We start from the raw sequence: 26,745 nt of genomic DNA on the forward strand, positions 1-26,745 counted from the left end.
AGAAACAGTCTAAGGGACTGGACTGGTTTTTCCAAAGTCAGCCTCCGTGGAAACCATGTTGAACACTTGACTCACTCGCTGACAATGTGGGAGAGTTAAATAGTGGAGGAAGAAGAGGGGAAGAAGAAAGGAATGACTAACTGGCTTCTTTTTGTCCACAGGTATCTGATTCGGGTGCCAAGGCTCATGGATGTTGGAATACAGTCAGCTACGACCATGGGTGGTGAGTCTCCAAATGGAGAGACCAAATATTGGCAAAACAAAAGGCAGATCTGGTCCATCACATCCCTGCTCTAACGGGTGCTGAGAAGTGGGCCCTGCACAACCACCCACGGGTTTCCTGGTGCTGCTGCTGTCATTGCAAAATCCTGGCTCCTTCACAGCATCATCTCTTGCCCCTGACAGAGAAAGCCAGCCTTTAGAAGAAACTAAATCCACGGGCACTGACTTCCACATAAAGAGAATATTTTGTCAGCTGCCAAAATTCAGTTTTCTAATGTACTCTTTCCCAATAACTTAAGCCTGGCGTGCTGGGCAGAGTCCAACTTGGGTCATTCCATCCTCCCAGCCCAGTTCCCCCAAGGAGTCTGAACTGGACACGGCACTACCCTTCACTTCTCCAGCTGTCCTCTCACTCATCAAACCACGGCTTTGTATTTCCAAAGCATCGGGGGCTACACGGATGGGGTTTCTAAAAAGATGATTCTGAAGAATTTAGTGATGAGAGGTTCCATTGTGTGAATTCAGGCCAGCTCTTTGGAAGCCCAGTCTGGATTCATTTACTCAACAGTTACGAGTGTGTATGCCAAGCTCCGTTACCAACACTGCAGGTGCAGCGGGGCACAAGAAAAGGTTTCTACCCTCAAGAAGTAAACATCAGAGTGAGTGTAAGCGGCGAGGTTGGAGAGAGGGCAAGAATCAGACCGTGTGAGCCGTGGCCTGGGGTTCGGACGCTGTTGTGAGGACGGCTGGAGGGCCTGGGGGAGTGGTGTGGGCAGATCTGGGGTTCTTATAAGAGCACCACAAGGGCAGGAGCCGCTCTGCGGACTTTCTGTGGGCCAGGGTCCCAGTCTTCTGCTATTTTCCACTGGAACTGAATTGCTTGGCGGTCAGCACAACCGTGGCCAGTCTTCTCCCGGCAGGACTTCAGACAGCACTGGGTCTTGGTTAGCTCAAAGGCCAAGGAGGCCAGAGCCAGGCTTGACCGCGGGGGCCGGCAGCACGCACTGCTCAGGACGAGTGCGGCCTCCCTCTTGCCCTCTTCATCCGGCTGTACCCCCTAGGCTCCCTTTGGTCGCATGCGACACCAGAGAGGTGACAGTGAATAAAGAACTAGCTCATCTCCACTGCTCCCAGAGACATTATGAAAGACTGAACTGAATGCTTTGTTAAAGTCCAAAGTCCTGAGGACCGTGGTCATCCACGGAAGGTTTTAAGCCTGGGTGTGATACAATCAGATTGAATTTTAGAGATGTGTCTGCCAGGCAGTGAGCTGAGGGAACTGAGACTGGAAGCAGGAAGAACAGCTCGCGGGCGTCCGGAAAGGGGGCCACGACGTAGGAGCCGCTAGGAGCTGACCAAAAGCAAAGAGCGGTCGCGATCACCTCATCCCCACTTCGGCCAGCACTGCGAGCCTCGTGTGTGTCGGGGAAAGGCCTCTCGCCCGCTGCTTGGCCGGGCCCCGCCCGTTCTTCTTCGTCTGTCCTCTGGCCGTCGCACCCTTTTCGATTTATCTCGCTGCCTGAGGAGTCTCCCTGCCACTGGGCTTTGGCACAATCCCCTCCTTCTGTTCAGAACGTTTTCTCAGCCTGTCCCCTTTTCCAGGCTAGTCACTCGAACTGTGAGTCTCCATTCTCCCAGGGAGGCCTCCCCTGACCCCGAAACCAAGCTCGGTCCCCTTTCTGACGCCATTCCCCTCATCCATCCCCTTCCAGGACCTCCAACGCCTGCAGTCACTTCATTTCCTCTGGTCTCTTCTTTGAGACCAAAAATTCCCTGAGGGCAAAAACCACCTCTGTGTTGTGTTTACCACCGAGAACTTAGACAGTGTGACGTGGCTGTTTGCATAACACTTGCTGAATAGGATTATCTGCTCACTTGTTCTGAAAGTGCGTCAGAAGCAAGTGTGAAGGCGAGCGGACTGCAGCCTTCAGAATCTCCCCTTTCGTCTTCGGCTTTCTCCAGGGTCCAGAGGCTCCCTCTTCCCTGTAGGGCCCCTCGGAGGCGAGTCTTTTCATTTTCTGGGGTTGTCATTGCTTCAGTGCAGGGATCTGCAAACTACAGGCCAGCTCAAATCTGGTTAGCTGCCGCTTTTTATAAATAAAGTCTCATTAGAACACAGCCACACCTACTCATTTCCAAATTGTTGGTGGCCGCGTTCATTCTACAAACGCAGAGTTGAGTAATTGCAGCCAAGGCCACGTGGCCCACAAAGCCTGAAATATCACCTTGGCAGAAAAAAGTTTGCCAACCCTGAGTCCAGGGTAAAATTTTGAACTGCTTTAGGACAGCGAGGTGAGCTCTGTCTGTCGGTCCGTCCGTACTCGGCTGCCTTTCCTCTTCACCCGTCTCTGATCTGCCTTTATGGTTTGAAAGTCGTTCTTTCTATTATAGAAGTCAGAACAAAGTGGACAGCTGCCCACTGTCATCTCCTGACACGTGTCTTCTGCCCGTGCACTATCTCCTCCTTATTTGGTATTTTTTATAATGAAGATTATTTAAAACAAAAATCACTACTTTTCTTTTTTTTTTACTTGCTCAACTCACACTTTGTTTTTTTCCAGTTTTATCGAGATACAATTGATGTGGAACGCTGTGGGAGCTTAAGGTGTTGAGCACGATCCTTGGCTACACGTCTGTACAGCGAAATGCTCACGGGGAGTTTGGTCCACACCCACCACCTCTCCCCCACCTGGCCTCCTCACTCTGCCAAGCGAAGGCCGTTTTACTGCCCTGGGGCTCTCTGCGGGCGTCTCACTCTCAGCTTCCTTCTGCACGTTCTGCTACGTGCTCGTCCCTCCCGCGGGGTTCAGCCGCCTGGGGTCCATCAAGGCAAGAACTCCCCGAAGGGCTCTCTTCGTAGGCATGCTAGTTCCTTTCTCTGGGACCCCCCCACCTTGTGTTAGCAGAATTCCATTTTTAAAGCTGCTGCTTTCTCACGACGGGCCTCCTGATTACACCTGGGAGTTGTAATGTCCCAGTGCTGTTTGAAGAGTCTGGAGACATGTCAGGAGGAGCCGAGAGGTCCTTCCTCAGCAATCCTGAACCCGCCGATGGCTCCTGCCCCACCTCTGTCTCCAGCCAGTCCCCGTGTGGTCGGGGTTCCGGGCTGGACTGCGTCCCTCAGAACACGTGTTGCAGCCCTGACCCCAGTGCCTCAGAATGCGATCTTTCCTGGAAACAGGGACTTTACAGAGGGAATCAAGTTAAAGTGAGTTTATGCTCCATGACAATGTTGTCATGGTCACCAATAAAAAGGAAAACTTTGGACCCAAAAGCAGACACACCACAGAGAGGGCGCTACTTGGACTTGGAAGCCGATGGGGGAGGGTACGCTGAGGTGGCAGGTGCGTCCCAAGCCTGTGAACACCGAGGACCGGGCGCAAAGCGCCGGGAGTGAGGACAGAGGCCTGGGGCAGAGCCTCCTCCAGGCCTCACCGCGGACTTCCGGCCTCCAGGACCGCGCGACAACAAATTTCTGTTGTGTGAGTCACCCCGTTTGTGGGGCTTTGTGACAGCAGCCCTAGCAAACCAATACAGTCAGAATCAACCCCCAAAGATGTGAGAGCTTGCAGGCTGATTCCAGTGTGAGCTCCACCTCATCTCTCCCAGTTCTGCTGACTCTAACTCCTCCGTCAGAGCCTGTGGTCATCCAGTAAAGCTCACCAGACTCCCACCCAAACCTCCAGATGTGCCCAGCTTGGCAACTCCAGGGTGGAGCCTGGGTCTGCCTTCCATGAAGCCGTAGAGGTAATGCCAGGCCTGAGAAGCAGGCAGGGCCTAACTCACTTTGTGTAGTCCAGTGTCCTTGCTGGCCCCAGGGCCTTAGCACGACACCTGAGAGCTGACAGACTCCTGTCTGCTGCTAACCTCAGCCAGGATCCAGTGCCCCCAGGGGGCTCCTGTGCTGCCTGGTGTCCCCAGGGCCCCCTTTTCTGAATGACCTAGGTGGGGGCCTGCCATTCCCTCACACCCTTGCCAATCGGTCTCATAAGAAGACCCCTGACCCTAGACCCCAGTCCAGTGGCCAGGCCACTAAGCTCTGAGGACAGATCTGCCAAAGGACTCTCCCAAATTATTAACCTCGATTCATACATAAGGAAGCTGAGGTGCACAGAGGATCCTCGTCCAGGATCACACAGCCAGGCAGTGCTTCTGGGACTTGAATTCAGGCCGTCTGCCTCCAGGAGCCGTGCTCTTCTCCCCCTTTCTCCCAAGGACAGTCTGCCCCCCGTGCCAGGCAGCTTCAAAAACGGTCCTCCAGCGTCGCTCTACACACCTGCTTCCAACAGATGGCCACCAGTAAGCCCCTCCTCTTGAGAAATCCTAGCGCACCTTGGGGCTGAGCCCGACAGATGACTAACAGCAGTCATTTAAGAACATGTCCCCCCTCCAGTGAAGCACCCCGAAATGTGATAAGGGGCAGGTGTGGCTGGGTGAGCCTCAGCTGGCCCTCAGCCCACCTGTCCTTCACTCAGTCTGACCCTCGACCCTCAGCTGCTCTCTTCATCTCCCCAGGTTCTCTTCTGCTCGACTTCACCAGCCTCACAGGTCACAAAAATAATCTTTTCGTTATTGGCCTGCCGTCTTTCAGACTTCACCAGGCAGCCTCTGTAACCTGGTGTAGCTCAAGTCTTAGGGACAGAACACCTCGGCACAGCCCCACACCCTTCCCCCACCTGTCACCATTCAGGGTGGTCCTGGCAGGCAGTCTGTAAGGAAACTAATTCCTGGCAGGAATTAAATAACAGAAGGCTTTTAGAAACCTAGATTTGACATCGACAACTAAAAGGTTTAAGACATTAGCCATGAGACTGAGCGGGAAGGTGTCCACCCCGGTCCCAGGCACTTGAACTTGGCTGTGATGTAAGACTTGCCTAGCTTTGGGCAAACGCTCCCTTGAACTGCAAGGGCATAAGCTGCGTATTTAAGGGGCCATTAATCAGCACAACATGGCAGCTAATACGTGAAGTGAATGGAAAACAGGAAAGGCAATCATTTCCTCACTAAATGAAGGAGGAGACAGGAATCTGGGAAATGCTGAAAGTCAGTTACCAGCCGTAAACACGGGGAGAGAAGCCCCAACAGGCAGCTGGGTTTTATAAGGAAGAGGGAACTTGGAGAGGACACAGGAGGCGCTGGGCCCAGCCAGGGCTGCGCTGCCAAGGTTACAGAAGCAGGCGGGAGTCACAGAAAGCACCCCCTCCCACTCTCCCAGAGCCCCACCTCCCCAGCGGGTCTGAAGCGGTTAAACAGCCCGACCCAGATCCACTGGCGGGGGCGTTGTTACTGCGACTCAGGAGGCACAGGCCTCAGCTCGGAGGGGAAAACCTGTTTCAGCTTATACTCAGTCTGAAATCTTCTCACTACCAAGAAGCCAAGGACTTCCCAACCACGCTCATCCCTGCAGCCTACAGGGACAGAGCCCACGCAGACCTCAGTGGGAGCTGCCAGCCCGCAGAAAGCAGCGAGCCACCTTCTGCAGAGAGCAGGACGGAAAGAAGCAGCGGCCGCTCCCCACCGGAAACCGCCACCCTGCCGGGAGCTGAGAACTCTCTGCAATCCGCTGGAGCCTGGGGCAAGGAAGGACGGAGCAGCGTGGCTGGAAAGCTCAGGACTCCTCTGCGCATCCCCACAGAAATCCCTTCTTCCTCCGGCAGAAAGCAAGCGGAGAGAGTCGGGGCAGCCTAAGAGGAGGTGAGGGACTGGGCAGAATGGTGGGGGCAGGATGGCCGTGGTTTTGCTTCGGTGATGGAAGGGGGCTCGGCCCCACGGGCAGGCGCTGTTATGCCCACAGTCCTGAGCCCTGCCCCACGAGCTTCCGTAACCCCAGGCAAGGCAGCTGTGCGCACTCCTGGTCCAAGGAGAGACGGCAGAAGGGTGACACAGCTGCTCCGTTAGCTCAGCAGCGCTCCACCCTGTCTTCTTTGGCCTCCAGCCCTCAGGCTCTGGACATGCCTGTCAGCGCGGTGAGCTCTTGAGGTGGTGGAACCAATGACCACAGCACTGCAGTCTGCATCCAGGAGGAACCACCCCAGTGGAACATGGCAGAGGACCTCGGAGAAGCTGGGGAACGGCACAGAGTGAGGATGATGGGGAAGGAGTTGGGAACGAAGTCTTTTTTGAGTTTGGATAGTCATTTCTTGAGCCAGATTTGACTAAGGCTGTAATTAATTCCCAGGATGGAGGCGTTTTAAGTTACAACACACGCTTGAAGCTGATTGTGTTGATACCATATTTAAATGATAACTGATGTAATTAACTGTTTAGTGAACTGGAAACAGTTCTCATTCACCACGTAGGGGTTAGTCATTCTCAACAAATCTTTTCATTGCCTCTATAAATTCAGGTAAAGAACTCCTGAAAGCACCTGGAGATGCCCCAAACTGTCCCACGTGCTGAGGGCAAATTTTGGATACATGGTCCTTCTTGTCAAACGCTTCCCTGACAACGCTCACAGCTGTGTGCTGTGACGCCCTTCACAAAGCCAGTGTGAACCTCGCACTGAAGGAGCAGGCCTACCTTAGACTGGCCAAGGGAGGAGGCAGAGATTTTTCTGAAGTAGTTTGAGGCCAACTTTTGGACGAGGACAGAAGGGGAACTGAGTTTACTTCGTCTGGTGTTAACTGAAACCCAAGTTACCAGGCCAAGTATCTGGGCCAATGACTAAAAACCAGATTGGAGAACTCAGGTTGTGACCAGGAGGAAACGATGTCAAGACAGGAGGATCTGATGCTGAGAGCTGGTTCCCTCGTGGGGAGGAAGCGGGAAGGGAGCACAGAGGACACCGAGGAGCAGGGAGGGAAAGGGTGAAGGCCATCAGCGCGCTCCCTTCAGTGCGCCGCCCTCAGAATAGCCCTGAGGGGGCTGGCGAGAGGCCTATTTCCAGCAGCCCCTCACGCCCACTCAGGCTTCCTGCTCCGGCAAAGTAGAGGGGAGGATCGATTTTACCGAAGGAAGCACATGGTTCTCACAGACTGGGGAAGTACACCCTCCTTCTCTTAAGACGCCTCTGTTTTGTTTTCCTCGGGACAGTGTATGAATCCCAGGAAGCTACAGTGGGCTCTGAGGAAGCCAATTTGAGGCACTGAGCATGCCCAGAGGTGAGCGTGTGCCTAGTGTGCACCAGGCCCAGGGTTCAATCCCCAGTACCTCCATTAAAAGGTAAGTAAGTAAAAACTAAAAGTATGAAAAAAATAAAGCATTGAGTCTGTTAAAGAGAGAAAAATCTTCCAACAAGAAGAAGAGCAAGTGTTTGGTGCTAAGGTGTGTGCTCTGCCGTAGATGTGGCCACGTAGGTAAGCTTATCTCTGGTAATAACTCTTTTCTGGGGAAAATCTCCGGTCTAAATTCTTCTGGGTAGCTGAGGGAGGGGCAGTGGTTCCTCCTGAGCCAGCAGGGTCTTGACTGCCTTTAGCTCAGAGTAATCCTCACATAAAAGTGACACATTCGGGGGAGGCTCATTCTGAACCCCTACAGGTCTGCGCAGATTCCAGGTTCCAGGAGAGAACAAAGTCCATTAGTGAATCTGAAGCCAAATACAGCCCCAGCTTTTACACACAGAGTGTCTTCTCTGTAACCAGGAGAGAGACCGTGTTGGCTGGAAGTAAAAACATACCTCATGCAGGAAGTCCTTGACGAGGTAAGACTTCAGAATTGCTTTTGTGAAATCTTCTGCAAAAACAAATAAAAACAAACAAACAAACAAAAATCCTGCCTTAAAACTGATCCATATTAATGCAATTCCTATCTAAATCTAAGCAAGCTTCCTTGCAGGCCTAGACAAGCTTCTTCTCAAATGTATACAGGAAGGGAAGGGCCTGGAGCGGCCAAAACGATTCTGAAAAACAAAACTGAAATGGGAGAATCACTCATCTCAACGTTGAGGTGTGATATTTAACTGCAGCACTGAGACAACGTAGTTTTTACTGGTGGAAGGAATAGCGAGCCCAGATACAGATCTGCACAAATGTGCCCAATTATCATTTTTGACAAAAGAGTACAAGCAATCCAATGGGGGAGAAGCAGCCTTCTCAATAAACGGGGCTGGAGTGGTTGGACGTAATTAATTCTCACGCCTTGTACAGAATTAATTCAAAATGGGTCACGGTCTCAGATGTAAACACAAAACTACAAAACTTCTAGAAAAGAACCGAGGAGAATGTCTTTTTGACCTAGGACTAGGCAGAATTTTTGGACTTGACACCAAAGCATGACCTATAACAGGAAAAATTTATACATCGGACCAAATCAAAATTTAAGCCTTCTTTTACAAGCTCTGTGAAGGACCTTGTAAGAAGAATGAAAAGCCAAGTTACAGACGGGGAGAAAACGTATCTGAAAAAGGCCTTGGGTCTAGAATTTGTAAGGAACTCTCAAAACTCAGCATTAAAAAAGGCACCCCTTTTGCACCATGTTTCATGGCCAGTGGTCTGTGGACCACCTGACCTGGGATCTTGGGGTGGGGGGTGACAGGGGAGGGCTTGGCAAACGCAAGTTTCTGTGCCTCAGCCCAGAAATTCTGATTCTATAGATTTGGGTGGGGCCTGAGAAACCTGCATTTAAAACAAACTCCTCAGGAGAATGCTTTCTCTTTCTAAAATTTGAGAACTCCCACTTCTGTTCCTTCTAGCAAACTGTGAAGGCAGAACCGCATTAGAGAGAAAACCAGCTGGGGCCGGGCCACTTGGGCCCGCAGGGGGCGGCCGAACAGGGACTGTTTAAAGACAGTCAGCAAACCAGAGGGTCATGAACAATCCCTGCGGAGAAGCGACCACTCCCTAGCTGTACTGGGCTGTGAAGGAAATGAGGACGTGCACCCTCCCAGCCCCCCTGCCCCCCGCCCACTCAGAGAGCAAGTGGAGGGAACTTGCTGTGAACGGAGAGATTTGAAAAAACCAGCTCAGAGCCCTGTGCACGAGGGGCCTGGCGCCCCGGGGCGTGTTCGCGGGGCTGCGAGGGCCCCGGGGAGACCTGTCTCTGCAGGCAGGGCAGGCACTTTGGCCACTCGGGGGACACGCGTTCCCCACTGAACCCGTGTCCTTGAAGCCCGCGTGAGTGAGGCCTGAGGGACACCCACAGACGGGGCCCCAGCTATTGCCACCGAGCAAAGACCTGCCGTGGGGGCCTCTGACATCACCTTCCCCCGCGGCCTTCCCGCCTCCTTGCACGTAAATATAAATACGCACATCTGGAAATCAAGGAGCCGCTCCTTCTCAGCAGTCCACCGAGTCGTCTGTGCTTCTGCTCTGCCGTTCTGCCTCCAGCCCTCCACAGGAAGAAGAGGAGCGCCTAAGGACGAGGCACCATGACCAGTGCAGACACAGGTCGAAGCCGGGGCCATCTCAGCAGCCGGTGAGGAAGACGGCCGTGACCACGTCCCCGGGAAACGTGGACGGAGGCCAGCCTGGCAGAGGGGGTGAGAGGACCGCCCAGGAGGGGGAGGTCGGTAACTGTCAGCCCATCAGAAAGTGAAGTGGTCCTGAGTGAGGTCAGGGCCAGCCCGAAGAGCAGCTGGCCAGGGCGGGTCCACACTCACCTGCGCCCAAGGGCAGGAAGGAGCCGCCTGCCTGACCCCCGCACCGGGCTCCTGAGATGCCTTTCCTGCCCCGGGGGCTGCTGGTGGCCTCCCAACCTCCTGCCCAGCCCCAGTCCCTGGGTTTTCCCTTCTCTGCTCATTTACGACTAGTGTACGTCCTCTTGTCAAAACTGATAGCTGCTAATTAGTGCTGAAGCCCAGACTCCCTCCAGTTCACTTCCGTTCACCTCATTATCTGTTTCCCTTCTGGGCTGAAGCCAAGCAACAAACACTCGCATTCCCCCTGCAGGGCAGGCGCACACAGACACACGCAGCCCGCTCGCACAGGCACGCACACATGTGTGCTCACACACACACGCACACGTGCTCACTTACATACACTCATACACTTGCACCCACTAGCCCGTATGCGCACACACGCTTCACACCCGGGACAGGAGAGGAGCGTAACTGCTGGCCTGGCCGAGCGAGCCCTGGCAAGCCGGAAATGACAGTCAGACCCTGGAGCCCGGGCCCCCCACCCCCGCCCTCCCGCCCCAGCGCCTGCACCCTGTAATTCATCACTGCATCTTAGACCCAGTTTGCGGTCCTTGTCAGTCGTGTGGGAGACCTTCCCAGGTTCCATGTCAGTGAAGACCGACTGTCCTAAAGCCCAGATCCCCTGACACGTGCCGTCAGGGACCAGCCTGACTTGGATTTAACCAGCAGAGCTGCCCTCCCAGGATGCTGAGCAGACCGGGCGGGGAGCCCTCTCGTGGCCACGGCTGGCATGACACTAGACTTGGAGGGCTGGGGCTCTGGGCCGGGCCCGTCAGCTCCTCTGGATGACGGGGAAGGAAACCACAGCGATAAAATCTTCAGAGTCTAACTCCTCCCTCGTCATCGCCCCCAGGTCCCTTAGTCACCACATCCTTTCAAGCTGCCTTCTCAACAGCACCCCCGTCGCCCCCACCCTGGCGCTGGCCCCTCACCCACGCTTGAGGATTACAGTCTCTTTCCTGGATTCCCTGCCTCCAGCTCCCTTGCTTCCAGCTCGTCTTCCAGATGCTCCTTATCTTCCGCGCCCTGCGTTTGCGTCTCCCCGCCTGCCTGCTGTCGAAGGAGGGACACCCTGGACACTGTCTCCTTGAGTGCAGCCGGCATTTCCCCGCAGCCGTCGCACTGGCTCTTCCCTCCGCTCAGGACATTTTCCACACACCTCCGTTGCTCAGTCCCTGACCTCCTTCATGACTTTGCTCAAATTTCACCTTTTCAAAAAGAAAAAAAAAAAAAAAAAAAAGAAAGCCTACTCTAACCACCGTACTTAAAATTTCAACCTGCCCACCTTCCCCCAGTGCTGACAACTTTGTCCAGCTTCCCCCGTTACCTCCTTGCGTCACAAAAGCAAACACTGGCAGGCGGTTCTCTTGTAAGCTGCCGTCGGAGTGTAACTTGGTACGGCCACTTTGGAAATCTCCAGCAGGTTTAAGGGGTCTCCACTAGAGCTATAGATTCACTGCGCTGTCCTGGGCGTAAACCCAGCAGGAAGGAGGGCTTCTCTGCACCAGAAGACCCATTAGTCACAGTGTTAAAAGCAGCTCTGTTCACAATATCTCCAAGCTAGAAACAACCCAGTATCTACCAACAGCACAAGGGACAAATAAATTGTGATAGTTTCAAACAACAGAACAATGCGCAGTAATGAAAAATGAATTGCGGACACCCTCACCAACACGAATGAGTCCCAGGCCTGACGCTGAGAGGGAGAAGTCAGGAGCAAAAGAGAGCATTTTATATGGTTTAACTTATTTGAAGTTCAAGAAAGGCGAAGACCTTGATGAGAGAAGTCAAGTAGAGCTGCTTATTTCCCCGGAGGGGAGGCACCCTGGCCTCTCTGAAAATAATGCCAATAGTATCTCCCCTGCGGGGCTGGGCTAATAGCTCACACCCATTCCTGGCACAGAGCAGTGGCTAAATACATGAGAGCTCGTGTTTATGGATGTTCTCAATTTGTTAGCTTAATTATTCATAGGTGAAGAATAGTTTTATGACATTCAGCCCAGAAGTTCCAGTTGCATCTAACGTTCGTCTCCTCCGAACAGCCACTCCTGTTCTCTTCCTTACAGAGAACCCTTACCTTTGGGAAGCCGTATGCCCAGCCCAGCAAGGTGAAGCATGACTAAGCCCACCATGGGGCCCCCGCGGCCCTTTGCCGCACACCCGCCATCCCGTCCCCCTCACTCCTAGGGCTGACCCTGTGCCCAGTGTGGGCCAGTGGGACCTAAGGGGAATTCTGACGGGAAGTTGTTTGGAAAGATGTTTCCTCCTTGCTGAAAGGAGAAAAGCACACACTTTCTTGCTGCCGCCTTTGGATGGATGATGCATGGAGCTGTGACAGCCGTTCTTGACCATGAGAATCACAGAGACAAAGACCCGGAGTCCGAAAATAGCAGAATTACCAAGCCACCTGCCTTCAGACTTCTCGTTCTAAGAGTGAAACACCCTTGTGTTTATTGGTTGAGTATTCTGTGCCTCCAGCTGGCGCCATTCCCGCGGCAAGTGCCTTACAGAACACAAGTGCGCAGCTGGGAGCCCTTAAGCCGATCCTTCAGGCACCCAACACGCTCCCCCTGATTTTCCTGGTGTCTGAGCACCACCCGCGCCTTCACTCGTGGTCCTTCCACAAGTCTCCTGCGAGCTAGTTTACCACAATGCCTTCCATCTCTAAGTCAGATGCCTTTCAGCGGTGTACGATCACCATAGTGAGGCCAGTAACTTCCCTCAGGCCTTAAGGCTGCGGAATAAAACAGGAAAATTTGACTCAGTCGCTGACTCTAGTTGGAGGTTAGCCAGCCGAGAAGCATACTAACCTGCATTGGCCCACAGCACCCCGGTGCGCCAACCCTGCAAATGCGAGTGTGCTGTGGATGGATGGCTCCGCCCTGGTTGGCAAGGCCGACTCACCTTGAGGTTGATGACATTTAGGCCCCTTGTGGGCACAGACCCCTTTCAAGGCCCTGTTTGGGGCCCAGGTCATGTATTCACATGTCACACCTCCGCTGGCCGCAGCCCCTTCCCCTCCGGCTGACCCTCTGTGACACTCACCCTCCCGTGGGCCGGTCCTGGGGAGGCCACGGGTCGCTTGGGATTCAGCTAAAAGGCTACTGAGGTGAAGATGCATAGCATTTGGGGTAAGAAGGCTGTACTTATGTGGTTCACTTTTGCATCTAGGTAAGTTACTGCTGGCTATTCCTGGGCAGGAATGGCTTCCAGCAAGATGCCCACTGCCCGCTTCGGCAATGCCGGAGGTCACGCTGGGACGGGAACGTGACCTATTCACTAGGCGTTGGAAGCATGTGGGTACTGAAAGAGAAACGGGTTTTCAAAAGGATGAAGCAGAAGCTAACCCATGAGAATTCTGCCGATCTTCGGATTTGTGCGGTTACAAGCAGAGTATTTTATTCTCACAGTCAAGAGAGCTTGGTCACAGCCTAGTCAAAAGCTCTGTCCTGCCATGAATATATTTGATAAGCAATGTATGCAGTTATAAACCCACAGTATATTTTTTCTTTTTTGGTGTAAGTCACACAAAATACAATTTATCAGGATTCCTGGGCTTGTGGGGCACAGAGCAATGCCGCTTCCACAGTGACTGTGTCTGTCTGTTTAGTCCTGTATTTTATGCGTCCAGCACTTGGATCACGTTGCACCCTGGAGAGAATCAGCAAGTTCAGACACGAAGGGAGGAGTGATTATCCATCGGAGGCGCACAGCCACCTGAAGAAGGAACCCGGGGGCGAACATCACTGTGCGTATTTACTAACAAATTGACGTATGTGACACAACATGATGCGATTGTGTGACCAAATGGCTCAGTGCCGTGCAGGCTGTTCTCACGCGTCTCAGTTACTTCTTTTAATTACTGCGTGTTGCCTGCGTGTTTATCGAGGACGGTGAGAGATTACCACCCAGAGTATGTGTCATCAGTAAGGGCAAAAGCAGAGCTGTGCTTCCTCACATCCGTCAGTCAAACCTGTTTGACACTTTTGTTATATTAACTTAAGAATAAGCAAATAGAAAGCTATAAATAATCTAAAACTGTAGGTATGGTGTTGAGTGGATATAATTTCCCAATCCCTTTTTCATATCCTTTATTGAAAGCCATATTCAGAAGTAGCCAAATTCGTATCTCTGTCTTGATCTTAATCTGAATCATCCATTCATTCGACAAGTATTTATTCAGCTTCCTAAATGCTCCTTTGGTCCTGCCACTCCCCTACTCAGGAATCTTCTGACTCCCCATTGCTCACGGCAGTGATTTTCCAGGGGAGAAGCCCTCCTCTGGGGAGGGGTATCAGTGACGTGGGGCTTCAATCCATCCTCACCCCCCCTCTTCTCCTGCAAGCTAAGACAGGGCTTTGGGGCAGGGCCGGGGGAGAGCTCTTACCTCCCGTTCCAGCCCACCCTCCTCACTGCCCTAAAAGCCATTGTGATAGCTGAGGACTCACTTCACTTGCTCTCAGCAGGGCCTCTGTCTCCTTTGCCCGCTGAAATCACTGGGATAAAAGGCAGAAAGAATTGTATTTCATTTGGATTCAACTTACATTTTCTTTTTTGTTAAATTAAGCTGGGAACACAACGTGGTCTGCTGCCAGCGGCCCAGAGGGCCCCTCCAGCGCTGTGCCCTGGGGAGGGGGAGCCCGCGGGCTCGTGTGACGGTCATCTCCAGGGCTCTGCGGCCTCTGCCTCTGGCCCCTGGCCTGACAGAAGGTTTGGCGGCTCTGGAGGTCAGTCAGTTTGGCTGGGAGAGGGAGGGCTGCGACAGCAGGTACAGATGTCCGACCTGCACCCAGCCGGAAGGGCAGCTTTGTTGTTCACACACTCGATGAATACTTATGTGTTTAAGTATCAAACTCAAATAGCAGGAGCTGGCCTGACCATAGTCTTCTGTCGCCACCCCAAAGCCACCTAGCAGCATGATAGTGTTGATAACAGTAAATAAAAAGTGTGAAACCTACTGGAAAGAGTGAAAATGCTATTTTGTTAATGTGAAACCTGTCATCTCAAAGCATACACTTAGGAAAATACAGCTTCAAGATTTGACCCCTTCTTCCTGCAGATTTTTTTAAGTTGTCACAAGAGAAGCTTATGGTCTAATGGAGTAGGAGACATGTGTGCACAATTAAATGAATTACTAGAGGGGAAATGCTATAATTGGGTACTGTGTTTTCCTAATGAACCCTTCCCAGGGTGAGCCAAGAGTGTTCATTTTCTTCTGGTAAATAGCAATCTGGCCCCAAGAGGTACTCCTTACCCAAACAGCCAATCCGCCAGCGTCGGCGTCTTGATAATTCCGAGAGGCGTCCCCGTGGGGTCTGACCTCCCGCATGAGGCCGGGAGGGGAGCGCTCCGTGCGCCCCTGCGCTCGCTGCCACTCCTGACTCAGTGCCTCCCCGGAGGCTCTGCCCGAAGCCATCCAAGTCTGCCACGTATGGAGAGGTGTCTGGAAATCACTCTGGAAAAGACGGCTGAATTTCCTTCTACCGAGGACGAAAGAAAGAACTGGTCTTAGAAACACGTGTTTGGCAGGGTCGGTAGGTTTCCCATCAGTTGTTGCTTTTGGAGCGTTTTCTGTGTGCCGGCACAGCGCGGTGCACTGCACGTACTGCGATCAACGAGGTGGGGGTCCCTTACTCTCCAGGTTCCTCACAAGGTAAACTGCCCAGGCATTTTACGTTTTCATTTCCCTCCTTTACCAGGAAGACGAACCCGAGCTTTTTCCTCTAGGAGCTGCCCCCAAAGGCTGGTTCACTGTTACTCACACTTCTGCAGACAACCGCCTGTTTACACGTGTTTCAGTGCGTAAGAAGTGCCATGCTTTCCCCACGTCATTCTCTGTCACAGCGCCCTGTTTACTGCCTTCCTCACGTCTAACATCTGAGGATATTTCCTTAGTTGGTGAGTCCCCGTGTTCATGACCTCTCCCTCTCACTAGCATGTAAACCCCACGGAAGCAAGGACCGCTTCTTTATCCCCAGCTGAATCTTCAGTTCCTAATCAGACCCTTGCACGTTGTAGGTGCTCAATAATATTTGTTGAATCAACAAATACAAGGAAGGCAGGAAAGTAGGGAGGAAGGGAGGAAGGGAGGAAGGAGAGAGAAGACAAAAAAGAGAAAGTGACATTAAAAAGTTATGCAGAATCTAACCACTACGAGGCAGCTGACTTCCTGAGGACTTCACCCACCCTTGGACACACTCCACTTGAAGGGGATCGTGTATCTGGGGTGGCACCTTGGCAGCGTCTAGATCCGCGAGCAGCTCTCCCAGGCATTCTCTCAGGGCAAACGGTGAAGTCCTTTGGGCCTGCAGACCTTGAGCCACACCCTGGAGGAGGTTATTATTACCCCCTGATGTCACTGAGCAGAGGAGAGAAAGGGCACGCGCTCGCGGGCTGCGGGCTGCCAGCTTCATCTGGTGGTGCGGATGTGTCCTCGGAGGGAGGACACTGGCAAGGCTGCATGAGCCCCACGTGCTTTCCTTTGACCAAGGCAAAAAGGCCAATGAAAATACTTCTTGTTTTTGTAAGGCAACCTTTAAATATATTTTTTTCTAATACCCTTAAATGTGTTTTTCTAGTCAGAGCTCACACAGCCTGGCAGCAAGTCTGTTAAACTGACCAAGCAAGGATGTGTGAAGACATGAGGTCATTGCAAGGAAATGCATGCGGTCGTAGAGGTGTGACCCTTCAGAACCGCAGCCTAGGTCTGGGTTAAGAATTTTAGGTACTTGAAGTCCTTCGCTTATTCCTATTTCAGGCATTTATTGAACATTTATTGAGCCCGCATTGTGTCTCCAGTGGATTTATTCGATGACAGACGTGGAGGACAAAAGTGAAGCGCGCTGGTCGGGAGGGAATGGTAGTGGCCACTGCTGGACGTACTGGGGGCTTCGTAGACTTGTGCCCTGCTGCGTATGGGGGTGCAGGATGCACCAGCCACTCCTGCACCCCGAGAGGAGGGTTTCCCACGGCCCCGCAGTGGGGTTAAAGAGCATCTTGGAGCTGCTGAGGGTACAAAGATGTTATTTTTTAAAAGGATGTTACGTCAGAAGACACAGTGGGGCTTGCTGCTTTCCATCCGCAGCCGTTTGTGTGAGAATGCTGGTGAGGTCACTTCTTGGACATCAGAGCAAGAGCCAACCCTGGTGCCCCCCAAATGGTAGCCACACGTGTGTGAGAGAATCACAGGGCCAGACGGCCATTTATTTCTAGGCCTCCCACACTCACTTTTTTTAACTTTGTTTAAGTACCAGAAATTTATTTTTTCATGAACATGTGGTAAAATGACTTTTTCTGTGCACAGCTGATGAATTTTTCAAAATTTTATTTATTTATTTGAATTCTTATTTTTTATTGACGTGTGGTAGAGTTACAATGTTAGTTTCAGGTGTACAGCAAAGCAATTCAGTTATACATGTGCACACTTTTTTTTTTCAGATTCTTTCCCATTGCAGCTCATTTAAAGAAATTGAATATAGTTCCCTGTGCTATATGGTAGGTCCTTGTTGTTTGCCTATTTTATATATAGTAATGTGTACCTGTTAATCCCAGACTCATCTAGTCCTCCCCCCACCCCCGCTGGTAACCAGTTTGTTTTTTGTGTCCGCCTCACACTCACTTTTGATGCAAACGCCAGAATTCACATTTCTCTGGGTTTCTCGTTCACCAGCAAGTACCACGAGCAAGAGTTGCCTGTAGATCACACGGAGACTTGCTGGTCCCTGCAGGCCTGCTGGTCGAGCAGCTGTCCTGTCCCCCCGCTGACCGCTGGGCAGCCACTCCGGATCGCTCCCTGGCACTGACTGATCAGCTGCCTTCTTAGGATCCTGCCTGGCCGTTAGATGTGGAATGTCACACGTGCCATGAGGCTGTGAGAATCCCAGAGTCCTTGGCGGAGAGGGAACCCGTGTAATATTTCTGGACGGTTTCTAATAGTCCCTGAGAAAGATCTCTTGACTCTCTGTCTCAGCTGGAATAGTCTATCTCACCCTCAATTCAGAGCCCTTCGACCGCACCGTTCATGACTTGTTCTGTGGTTGTATCTCCCCTGCTGATCTTTGAAGTCAGGGGGGTCTGTGTGGTGAGCAGGGATGGCAACGTCCCAATCCCTGCAATCCGTGAATATGACAGGCTACCTGGAAAGGGAGAATTAAAGAAGCAGGTGGAACTAGGTTGTTAATCAGCTGTGGAGATGGGGAGTCCCTTCATCACCCAGGTGGGCCCAATGTAAGCAAAAGGGTCCATTAAACAGAAGAGGGAGGCAGGCCAGTCAGAATCAGAGAAGGTGGGGTAAAGCAGGGTTGAAGCTGGGAGGGGGCCCATGAGCCGAGGAACGCAGGCAGCCTCCAGAGCTGGGAGGGGCAAGGAAACGGGTTCTCCCGAGGGCCTTGCGGAGGGATGCGGTCCTGCTGTACCCTGATCTCAGCCCAGCCAGACTCCCTGTGAACTTCTGACCGACAGAACTATAAACAATACTGTTGTGTTGCTTTAAGCCACTAAGTTTGTGGTATTTTTCTACAACAGCAGTAGGAAGCTGATACACTATGTCTGTTCCATCTTTCTTTCCATCAGTGTTCAACACGGATGCTCCCTGCAGGTGTTCAATAAATATGAGTCAAATGATTGAATACCAAAGAAATACTGTCTATACCTACAGCTGATTTATTCGTTGTGGTAAAATTACATTACACGTTATTTATCACTGGAACCATTTGTAAGTATACAGTTTGGTAGAGTTAAATTCACTCACAATATTGTATAACCATCCACCCCTGTCTACACCCAAAAGTTTTTAATCATCCCTCCAGCAAAATGTCTCACTTATTAAACAGTAACTCTCCTTTCGGCCTGTCCCCAGCCTCTGGGGACACCTGTGACTCTCCGTGAATCTGCCCGTTCTGGGCCTTCCTAAGTGGACTCACACAGTAGATGCCCTTCTGTGACTGGTTTGTTTTATTAAGCATAATGCCTTCAAGGTTCATTAAGGTTGTAGTATACATCAAAATTTAACTCCTTTCTATGGCTGGATAATATTCCGTTCTATGTATACATCTCCTTTTGTTTGGCAATTCATCCACTGATGGGCACTTGGGTGGTTTCCAGCCTTTACCTTTGGCAACAGTGCCCTTACGAACACTGTTGTGCACATACCCGCTCGAGTTCCTGCTTTACTTTCTTTTGGGTCCCTACCTGGGACTGACATTGCTGGGCCACATGTGGTCGTCCTGTGCTTAACCTTTTGAGACACTGTCAAAGCGTCTGCAAGCAGCTGCACCGTCTCACATTCCCACCAGCAGTGCACGAGGTCCAACCTCCCCACATCCTAGGCAACCTTTCTTTTCTTTTCCTTTCCTTTTTATTGAAAGCACGGCCATCCGGGTGGTTGTGACGCGGTAACTCACTGGGTGTCTGACTTGCGTCTCCTTGATGACTAGTGATGCTGAGCGTCCTTCCCTGGGCTTACTGGCCACTGGTGTACCTTCTTTGGAGAAATGTCTATTCAAATACTTTTGCCCATTTTCTGAATTGAGTTATTTATTTGCTGTTGAGTCGTAGGTGTCCTTTATATAGTCTAGGTATCAGCCTCATCAGATGATGATTTGCAAAGACTTCCTCCCATTCAGTAGGTTGTATTTTCGCTCTCTCGATGGTACCCTTTGGTGCACAAATGTCCACGAAGTCGATAAAGTCCAAGTTACCTTTTCTTTTTCTTTTTGCTGCCTGTGCTCTTACGCGCTTGCCTTCAACCTGAATGACACAGGCTTCTGTCCGAAAGTCTCACCAAGAAGCACCCTAGGGTTCTTGGTCTGGTTTTCTACTCAGTGTCCATCATCAGATAAAAAATTGTCCAAACAGCAGAGTTTGAGTGCAGCTAAGTGTTCTTTTGCACATGAGAACCTCTGACTGTGCAGCATTATTCACCATAGACCAAGGCTGTAAACAGTCCGACATCCATGGCAGTAGGTGGACAAACAAACCGTGGGACACTGTGGCAGCAGAGTGAGACACAGTCATGGGGCAAAACAGAAGGAAAAAAGACAGAATGCAGTCCTGCTGCACACACGAACACGGACGGGCCCACCGGCAGACTGACGAGGACAAGGCCAGACGTCAGAGCGCACACGCTGTGTGGCTCCACCTGCTATGGAGTCAGAGAACAGACGGAACTAACCCAAGGCGATAGAAGCCAGCGTCACGGTTACCTGGGATGGGGCGCTGACTGGCCTGGAGAAGGCAAGGAAACACTCTGGGGTGTTGCAAGTAATCCGTCTTGATCTAGACAGCGGCTACATCGGGTACACATGTGTACAGTTCATCAATTATACACAGGATTTGTGTCCCTGGCTGTTTATACAGTATACCTCGCTTTAAAAAGTTAAACCTCTGGCTAACAGTGAAGTTCACAGGATTCATGTTAGTACATGAACTTGATGGTGTTTCCCAACACGACATGGTCTGAATAAACTCTCAAAAATACTCTGCCTTCTCTGGGAGGCTTAGAAACAATACCTGCTGGAGTATCGCTGGCAAAGAGAAGCTCCGTGAGACTGTCGCCGAGGCCGGAAACGTGCTTGCGGCAGGAAGCGTTTCCTTGAAGACAGAAGGGCAAAAAGTCATTAGCTTCTTGATTCCTGTTTTAGTCCTAAAATAGAGGTTGCCTGGAGAAAAGCTGCGCACAGCCAGGTAGGACGCTCTGAACTCTGTGGTTTTAGGGAACGATGCCCCAGATTGTGGCTTGAAGATGTTGCTAAGATACTTTAGATACCAAGACACAGGATTAAAAAGGATGACGCAGAAGTTTTTAAAAACACAAGTGTGAGTTCAAGCACCCATCATGTTAACACAGACTCAGAGGCGAACTTGAGAAGGCACGAGATGCCAGCGCTGGCTGCAATTTGTCCGCGGACTGTTCCTCTTAGCAAAGCGTCTGAAGATGTGGACACAGCCCTACAATAGATGACATTTGAAGAAATTAGATTTAAAAAATCATTTGGATGGAGACCCAGGGGCCTAGAAATATGAGCCATTGGTCCATGTCAATGGAGCAGGTGACTGTAAGAGCGAGGGGTGAACGGCAGGCGGGCGGGCAGGCAGCACTGGACGTGGCGAGTCCCATCCTAGAAGCTGAGGCTGTGAATCGAATCAGGTGACTCAAATGCCGACCAAGTACAAGGTGAAATGTGTGCGGTGAGAATGCAGGTGTAAGAGTGCATGTTTGGTCCAATTTCTCTTGTCCGGAGACCAGATGGAAAATAAATCACTAAATAAAAGTGCAGAAGGAAAAACCAAGGCTTTCTAAGTGAAAACCTTACCTCAGCAACGTGCGTTATTTCAAAAGTTTTCAAGACACAAGGGTTTGAGACGGAGCTCGTATTTCCCATTCTCAGAACTATTACAAAGAAGGATGTATGTTAGATGGACAGTAGGCACGTGAAAAGATGCTCAAAGTCACTAATTGTCAGAGAATCGCAAATCAAAGCTGCAATGAGGTACCACCTCACACCAGTCGGAATGGCCGTCATTTAAAAGTCTGTAAAAAGCAAGTGCTGGAGAGGGAGTGGAGAACAGGCAGCCCTCCTTCACTGCTGGCGGGAGTGGAACTTCGTGCAGCCACTGTGCAGGACAGTATGGAGATTCCCGAAAAAGCTAAAAATAGAGCTACTGTATGACGCAGCAGTCCCACCCCCGGGCACACACCCAGAGAAGGCTCTAATTTGAAAAGACACATGCACCCCAATGCTCATGTTTATAATAGCACTTTTTACAATGGCCAAGACATGGGAGTAACCTAAATGTCCATGAACAGATGTTTGGATAAGGAAGATGTGGCATATATACACAATGGAACACTACTTAGCTGCAAAGAAGAATGAAATATTGCCATCTGCAGCAACATGGATGGACCTAGAGATGATCACACTAAGCGAGGTCAGCCAGACAAAGACAAATTTCACACGATGTCACTTGTATGTGGAATCTAAAAAAAAAAGATACAAATGAACTTATTTACAAAACAGAAATTGACTCACAGACACAGAAAACAAACTCGTTTACCAAGAGGAAAAGGGGCAGGGGAGGGACAAATGGAGAGTTTGGGGTTTGCAGATACAAATTACTGCATATGAAACAGACTAACAGGGTCCTCCCGTACAGCACAAGAAACTACATTCAGTATCTTGTAATAACCTATAATGAAAAAGAATATGAAAAGGATATATTTATACATTTGTCTAACTGAATCACTATGCTGTACATCAGAAACACACTGTAAATCAACTACACTTCAGTTTAAAAAGATGCATGTTATGCGAGAGATAAAAGGAATCCTCGATGTGCACATTATTGTCAATATCATGTTTTGCCCACTGAATATTTAGAAGAGATTTTCAAAGATAGGTTAATTTTTAAAAGAATTTTTTAAAGGAATTAGGAATTCAACTTTTATTAAGCAAGTACTGTGTGACATAGGTGTGGAAGCCCTGAGGCACCTGACATTATCTGGACACAGTACAAATTTCAGGAAAGCTCCCCCATCCCATCTCCTTAAAAAACTATTAGAGAATTAGGAATTAGCCTTATTTCGGAAAAAAAAATCACAGGAGTTACTTCATGCATCTCTGCAAGTATGCATTTACCAGGGTTATTAGAGAGAGGCCTGAGTAGGTGCCAACGCCATCAGTGGGGATCCAAGCAGAGCTGCGCTAAATGCTACTAGGGCATTCCACGATGTTGTCTAGCTTGGGGTCGAGCCTGCAGCGAGTCATGGCGTCTATTCCAAAGGTCTTTAAAGCAGGACGGCTCCCCTCCTGCCCCTGACAATTGAGGCATTACATATACTTTGGAGTCAAGGAGTCAAGGATTTTAAGTACGTCATACACTACAGCCTTTTCTTCAAAGCCCTCACACAGCCGACAGGTGGCAGAATTGGCTGTTCTACGGTTTAACACGAATCTATGTATGAAGCGGAACAGGTGTTTTATAAGGTAGGTGTGTGCCTCCCTAGGAGTCAGGTGCGTGCGCCATCTCAGAGTACGTTTCTGAGCCTCTTTCCCCAAAACTTACCAAAAGAAGGGACCTCACCTTCGGTTGGTGCCCTGGGCCAACAGCACACTCGGTTCGAGAAAATATAAGGCTCATGAACAAGAATATGCAATAGAGCTCTGGGCTCTTTCGTCACAGAAATCCCATCAACACAGGGCAGACCTTCCAATAAACAGTTTAGAATCGGTGTCAACCACCATCAGCCTTACCTGTCTCAGTGCAACCGTTTCCCAAAGAGGCCCTGGGGTGAGTCAGGCCTGACCTCAGACCAGATCAGACTTCTCCTGACCTCTGTTCCCTGGGCCCAAATTGTGGTTCCAAACAGATCTCAAGCCCACACCTTCCTCTTGGGCCCTTGATCACCGCCTAGGTCCCTGCGACAGGCTCGGACTTCTGCTTTTAAGTCTGTCCTGAAGGCACTTCAGCTCATCACAGGGACTAGATCACACACACAGAAGCAAGGAAACCAGAGTCCTGATCAACCTGTGCGTGTGCTGCGTGCTTCCCTCCCTCCAGGATCACAGGATCAAACTCCGTGTAAGCAGTTTCTGAAATGGCAGGAATCTCATGACCCCTTCTCCACTAGCGAGAAACAATAGCTGATATTCATCAAGCATGCACTGTGTGCTGGGCACTATTCTGAATACTGTACCTGCATGTATTCATCCAACAACTTTTGCTGAGTGACCACTCTTTGCCAGGCACAGCCCTGAGCCCTGGGGATGTAGCAGCAAATTAAAATAGACAGACAAATAAAAACTTGCTTTCATAAATGGCCCAGTCTAGTGGGAGGAGAAAAAGAGTAAGGAAAAATAATTAAATGATAAAGTGTAAGAGAAGTTACAGGGCCCACAGAGAAGATGACGCAGGCAGGAGGGATGGGGAGCACCAATGGGGGGGGCACTTGCTATGATAAATCGAGTGGTCAGGGACCCGACTGCAGAGGTGGCACGCGAGCAAAGCCCATGCAGAAGCCCTGGGGCAGGACTTTGCCCGGCACGTTCAGACGGGGGCGGATGCCGGTGTGGCTGGCGCGGAGTGAAGCAGGGGTGGAGCCGTGGGCGGTGCGGCCGCACAGGCGTTGGCAGGGTGGTTGGGCAGATCATGCAGAGGCCTCCAGGTCACAGTAAGGAGTCTGACCTTTACTGTGAGTGAAGAGGAAAGCCGTGGGGTGTCCTGACCTCATTTATGTTTCCACAGAGTCGTTGTGCCGGCTAGCACTGAGGGAGCCTGCAGACAGTCAAGGGTACGAGCACGGTGACCATTCAGGGGCTATCATGACACTGCAGGTCAGAGACTGTCTTTCTCTGGGTTCCTTGGAAACAAACTCAGGTGGGGGACTGCAGGCAGGAGGCCATCGGGAAGTGTGCTTGGGAAGTACAGCTGCAGGGACACGAGGAAGGCAGATCAAGGCAGACGGAGAAGCCAGCCTGCCAGATGGTGGCAACCAAGGCCTCAGCCACTCCCGGGGGAGCTCTTGGAGCTGGAGTGGCCCTTCAGAGTTGTCCAAAATCGTCTGAATGTCTCATGCCGGCTGTAGCAAAGTCCCACAAACACAGTGACTCAAGACAACACGAATTTATTATCTCACAGTTCTAACTACCCCAAGTCCAAAATGAGCCTCCCTGGCTGAAGCCGAGGAGCCGGCACACCTGCCGTCCCTCTGGATGCTCCGGGGAGAATCCAGTTCCAGCAGCAGCGTCGCTCCTACCTCTGTTCCCGTTGTCCCAGCTCCTTCCCAGACTGATTTCTGCCTCCTCTTTCATTTATGTGGATACCTGCAGTTACACGGGGTCCACCTGAATGATCAGGGTAACCTCCCATCCGAAGCTCAGCTGCTCAGCCGCCCAAAATCCCCCTTGCCACGTAACCCTAACATACTCACGGGGCTGCCCCTTGGAGGAGCATGTAAGTGTTGAGTGAGACAGGAAAGACACACTCGTGTGCCTTCCACAACCAGTAGTTCCAGTGGGTCGGGACTGGGCACACAGGTCCTAAAGAGACCCCCTGGGAACCATGGGTTCCCGGGAGCCGCTGCAGAGACGAAGGCGGCCAAGGCGGGTGATGGCTGTAAGCGCAGTACAAGGCGCCTGGATTCTGGAGATTTTGGAGCTAAATCCATCAGAATTTGCCGATGACAGACGAGGGATCAGGGACACGCCATGATCTGGGGACTGAACACTGGGAGGAAACTGAGACACAGAGGCATCTGTGTGTCAAGTGACAGAGCTGGGGTCTGAACCCAGCCAGTCCCACTCAAAACACTGCATGTTTCATCACTGACAAAGGGGATAATGGGACCCCCTTTCCAAAATGCCTGTGTAGGAGCCCAGAAGTTGAACTTACATCATCTCACAGAACCTTGCCCTCTCACCCTGGGCTTAGAACGGTGGCGGGCACGCCGTAGAGTGCTCAGAAGTACTTGCGGACTGACTGTGTGAAGATCCAGCAGCATGCGTAGAATGCCTGTGTGTATTCCTGCTTGGCTGTTCAGCATCACGTCCTTGCCTGAAACTCTTCAGTGCCTCCCACCTCTGCCCGCAGAGCCCAGACTCTCAGCTTGGAATCCGTGATGTGGTCCAAGCTCGTCTCTCCCTGAGTCTCAGCCCCTCGGTGCCGCTTCACACGTCAGCTCCTCGTCGATCCTCTGGCTCTTCTCCAGGTGCCACAGAGACGTGCTAACCGTGCTCTTCCCAGACCTGCTGGACTCCCACCTCCCTCTGAACCCACTGTGCTGGACCTGCTGTCCTGTCACTGGATAGGGTGCCCTCCACACCTGGAACTCTTCTCTGTTCCCCTAACCTAGCTGAGTACTCCTGACCTTCAAAGCTTAGATGGAGACTCTGTTCCATGAAGTTTTCCATAAAAGTTAGGGTTCCATTCAATTGCTTGTAACAGAAACTGGACTGCATTGCTTTAACCATGTAAGAGTTTACTTTCCTCACACACCAGCAAGTCCAGGATTGCTACAGCTGCTTGAAGACCTCATCAAGGGCCAGGCTGCTCTGAGTTCCTTGTCTGCCACCCTGCACGTTTGGCTTTAGTCCTCATGGTTGCAGGATGGCCGTTCCACTCCAGGTATTGCATCTGGGTCCCAGGGAGAAGGGTCAAAGTTGCATGTCAACTGAATCTGTGCCTTCCTGTCAGGAAAACAACTTTCCAGGACCCCCACCCAGCAGACTTCCTCCGTCATCACCTTGGCCAGAGTGTGATTGCATGGCCACCTCTTCCTGGGCACAAGGGTATGCTGGACAAAACTGGAATTTGGTTCAAAAGGAAGAGGAAGAGACTGAAGATGAGATAAGCAAGCGTCAGTGTCTGCCAAACCTTCAGAGCCTACTCCAGCCTGTTTGCACTTCATCCTCCCGAGTGACTATTTATTATTGCATTTGTGAAGGGTACAGTCCTTGTCTATATTCCCCTATTGAGTGCCAACCATACGGGAAGTGTCCGCTGACTTCTCACAAAGGCAGAGGCAGGGTGCACAGTGGTAACTAGCCAGGTGGCCTAGGTTTGCATCCCAGCTCTGCCGTTTGCCGTTTTTTAGTTCTGCAACCTCCATCAAGCTACTTAACTTCTCTGCTCTTCAACTGCCTAGTGTATAAAAACGACACGGTAACACATAGTTTACACCGTTGTGATAAGGATTAGGTTAATTTCAGCAGTGCGTTTAGACCAGTAAGCACAACGTGTCTGTTCGGTAAGTACGTGCTTGCCACCTGTGTTCAAATTTCACTGGAAAATGGGACACACAGTTTGACAAGTTAGAGCATCTTTATGGACCAAAGGGACAGAACAGGTGATGCTTCCACTAGGAGACTAGGCCGTGTGCTGGCCAGAGCTCCGTCTCCAAGGTCAGGCTGCCCAGATTTGGCTGCTAACTTTCCCTCACTTATTAAATGTGTGCC

At 51.2% G+C, this 26,745-nt stretch overlaps 2 long non-coding RNA genes across 4 annotated transcripts; one reads left to right on the forward strand and one right to left on the reverse strand.

Moving 5' to 3' along the window:
- The first annotated feature begins 5,777 nt into the window (after positions 1-5,777).
- Positions 5,778-14,753, forward strand: LOC105065292 (uncharacterized). Of its 3 annotated transcripts, none has more exons than XR_012509069.1 (5): positions 5,778-5,916; positions 6,158-6,302; positions 7,255-7,861; positions 8,852-9,637; positions 10,650-14,753. It is a non-coding gene; the product is annotated as an uncharacterized LOC105065292 (long non-coding RNA). The 3 variants fall into 3 exon arrangements; XR_012509070.1 differs by having other exon boundaries at positions 9,486-9,637; XR_006723065.2 differs by having other exon boundaries at positions 7,255-9,637.
- Positions 5,910-9,546, reverse strand: LOC141578601 (uncharacterized). The gene is made up of 3 exons (XR_012509071.1): positions 9,408-9,546; positions 7,838-7,893; positions 5,910-6,285 (listed from the first exon to the last, which is right to left on the reverse strand). It is a non-coding gene; the product is annotated as an uncharacterized LOC141578601 (long non-coding RNA).
- Positions 14,754-26,745: the final 11,992 nt, after the last annotated feature.

Source organism: Camelus bactrianus, chromosome 9 (assembly GCF_048773025.1).
Source record: "Camelus bactrianus isolate YW-2024 breed Bactrian camel chromosome 9, ASM4877302v1, whole genome shotgun sequence".
Classification (NCBI taxonomy): domain Eukaryota; kingdom Metazoa; phylum Chordata; class Mammalia; order Artiodactyla; family Camelidae; genus Camelus; species Camelus bactrianus.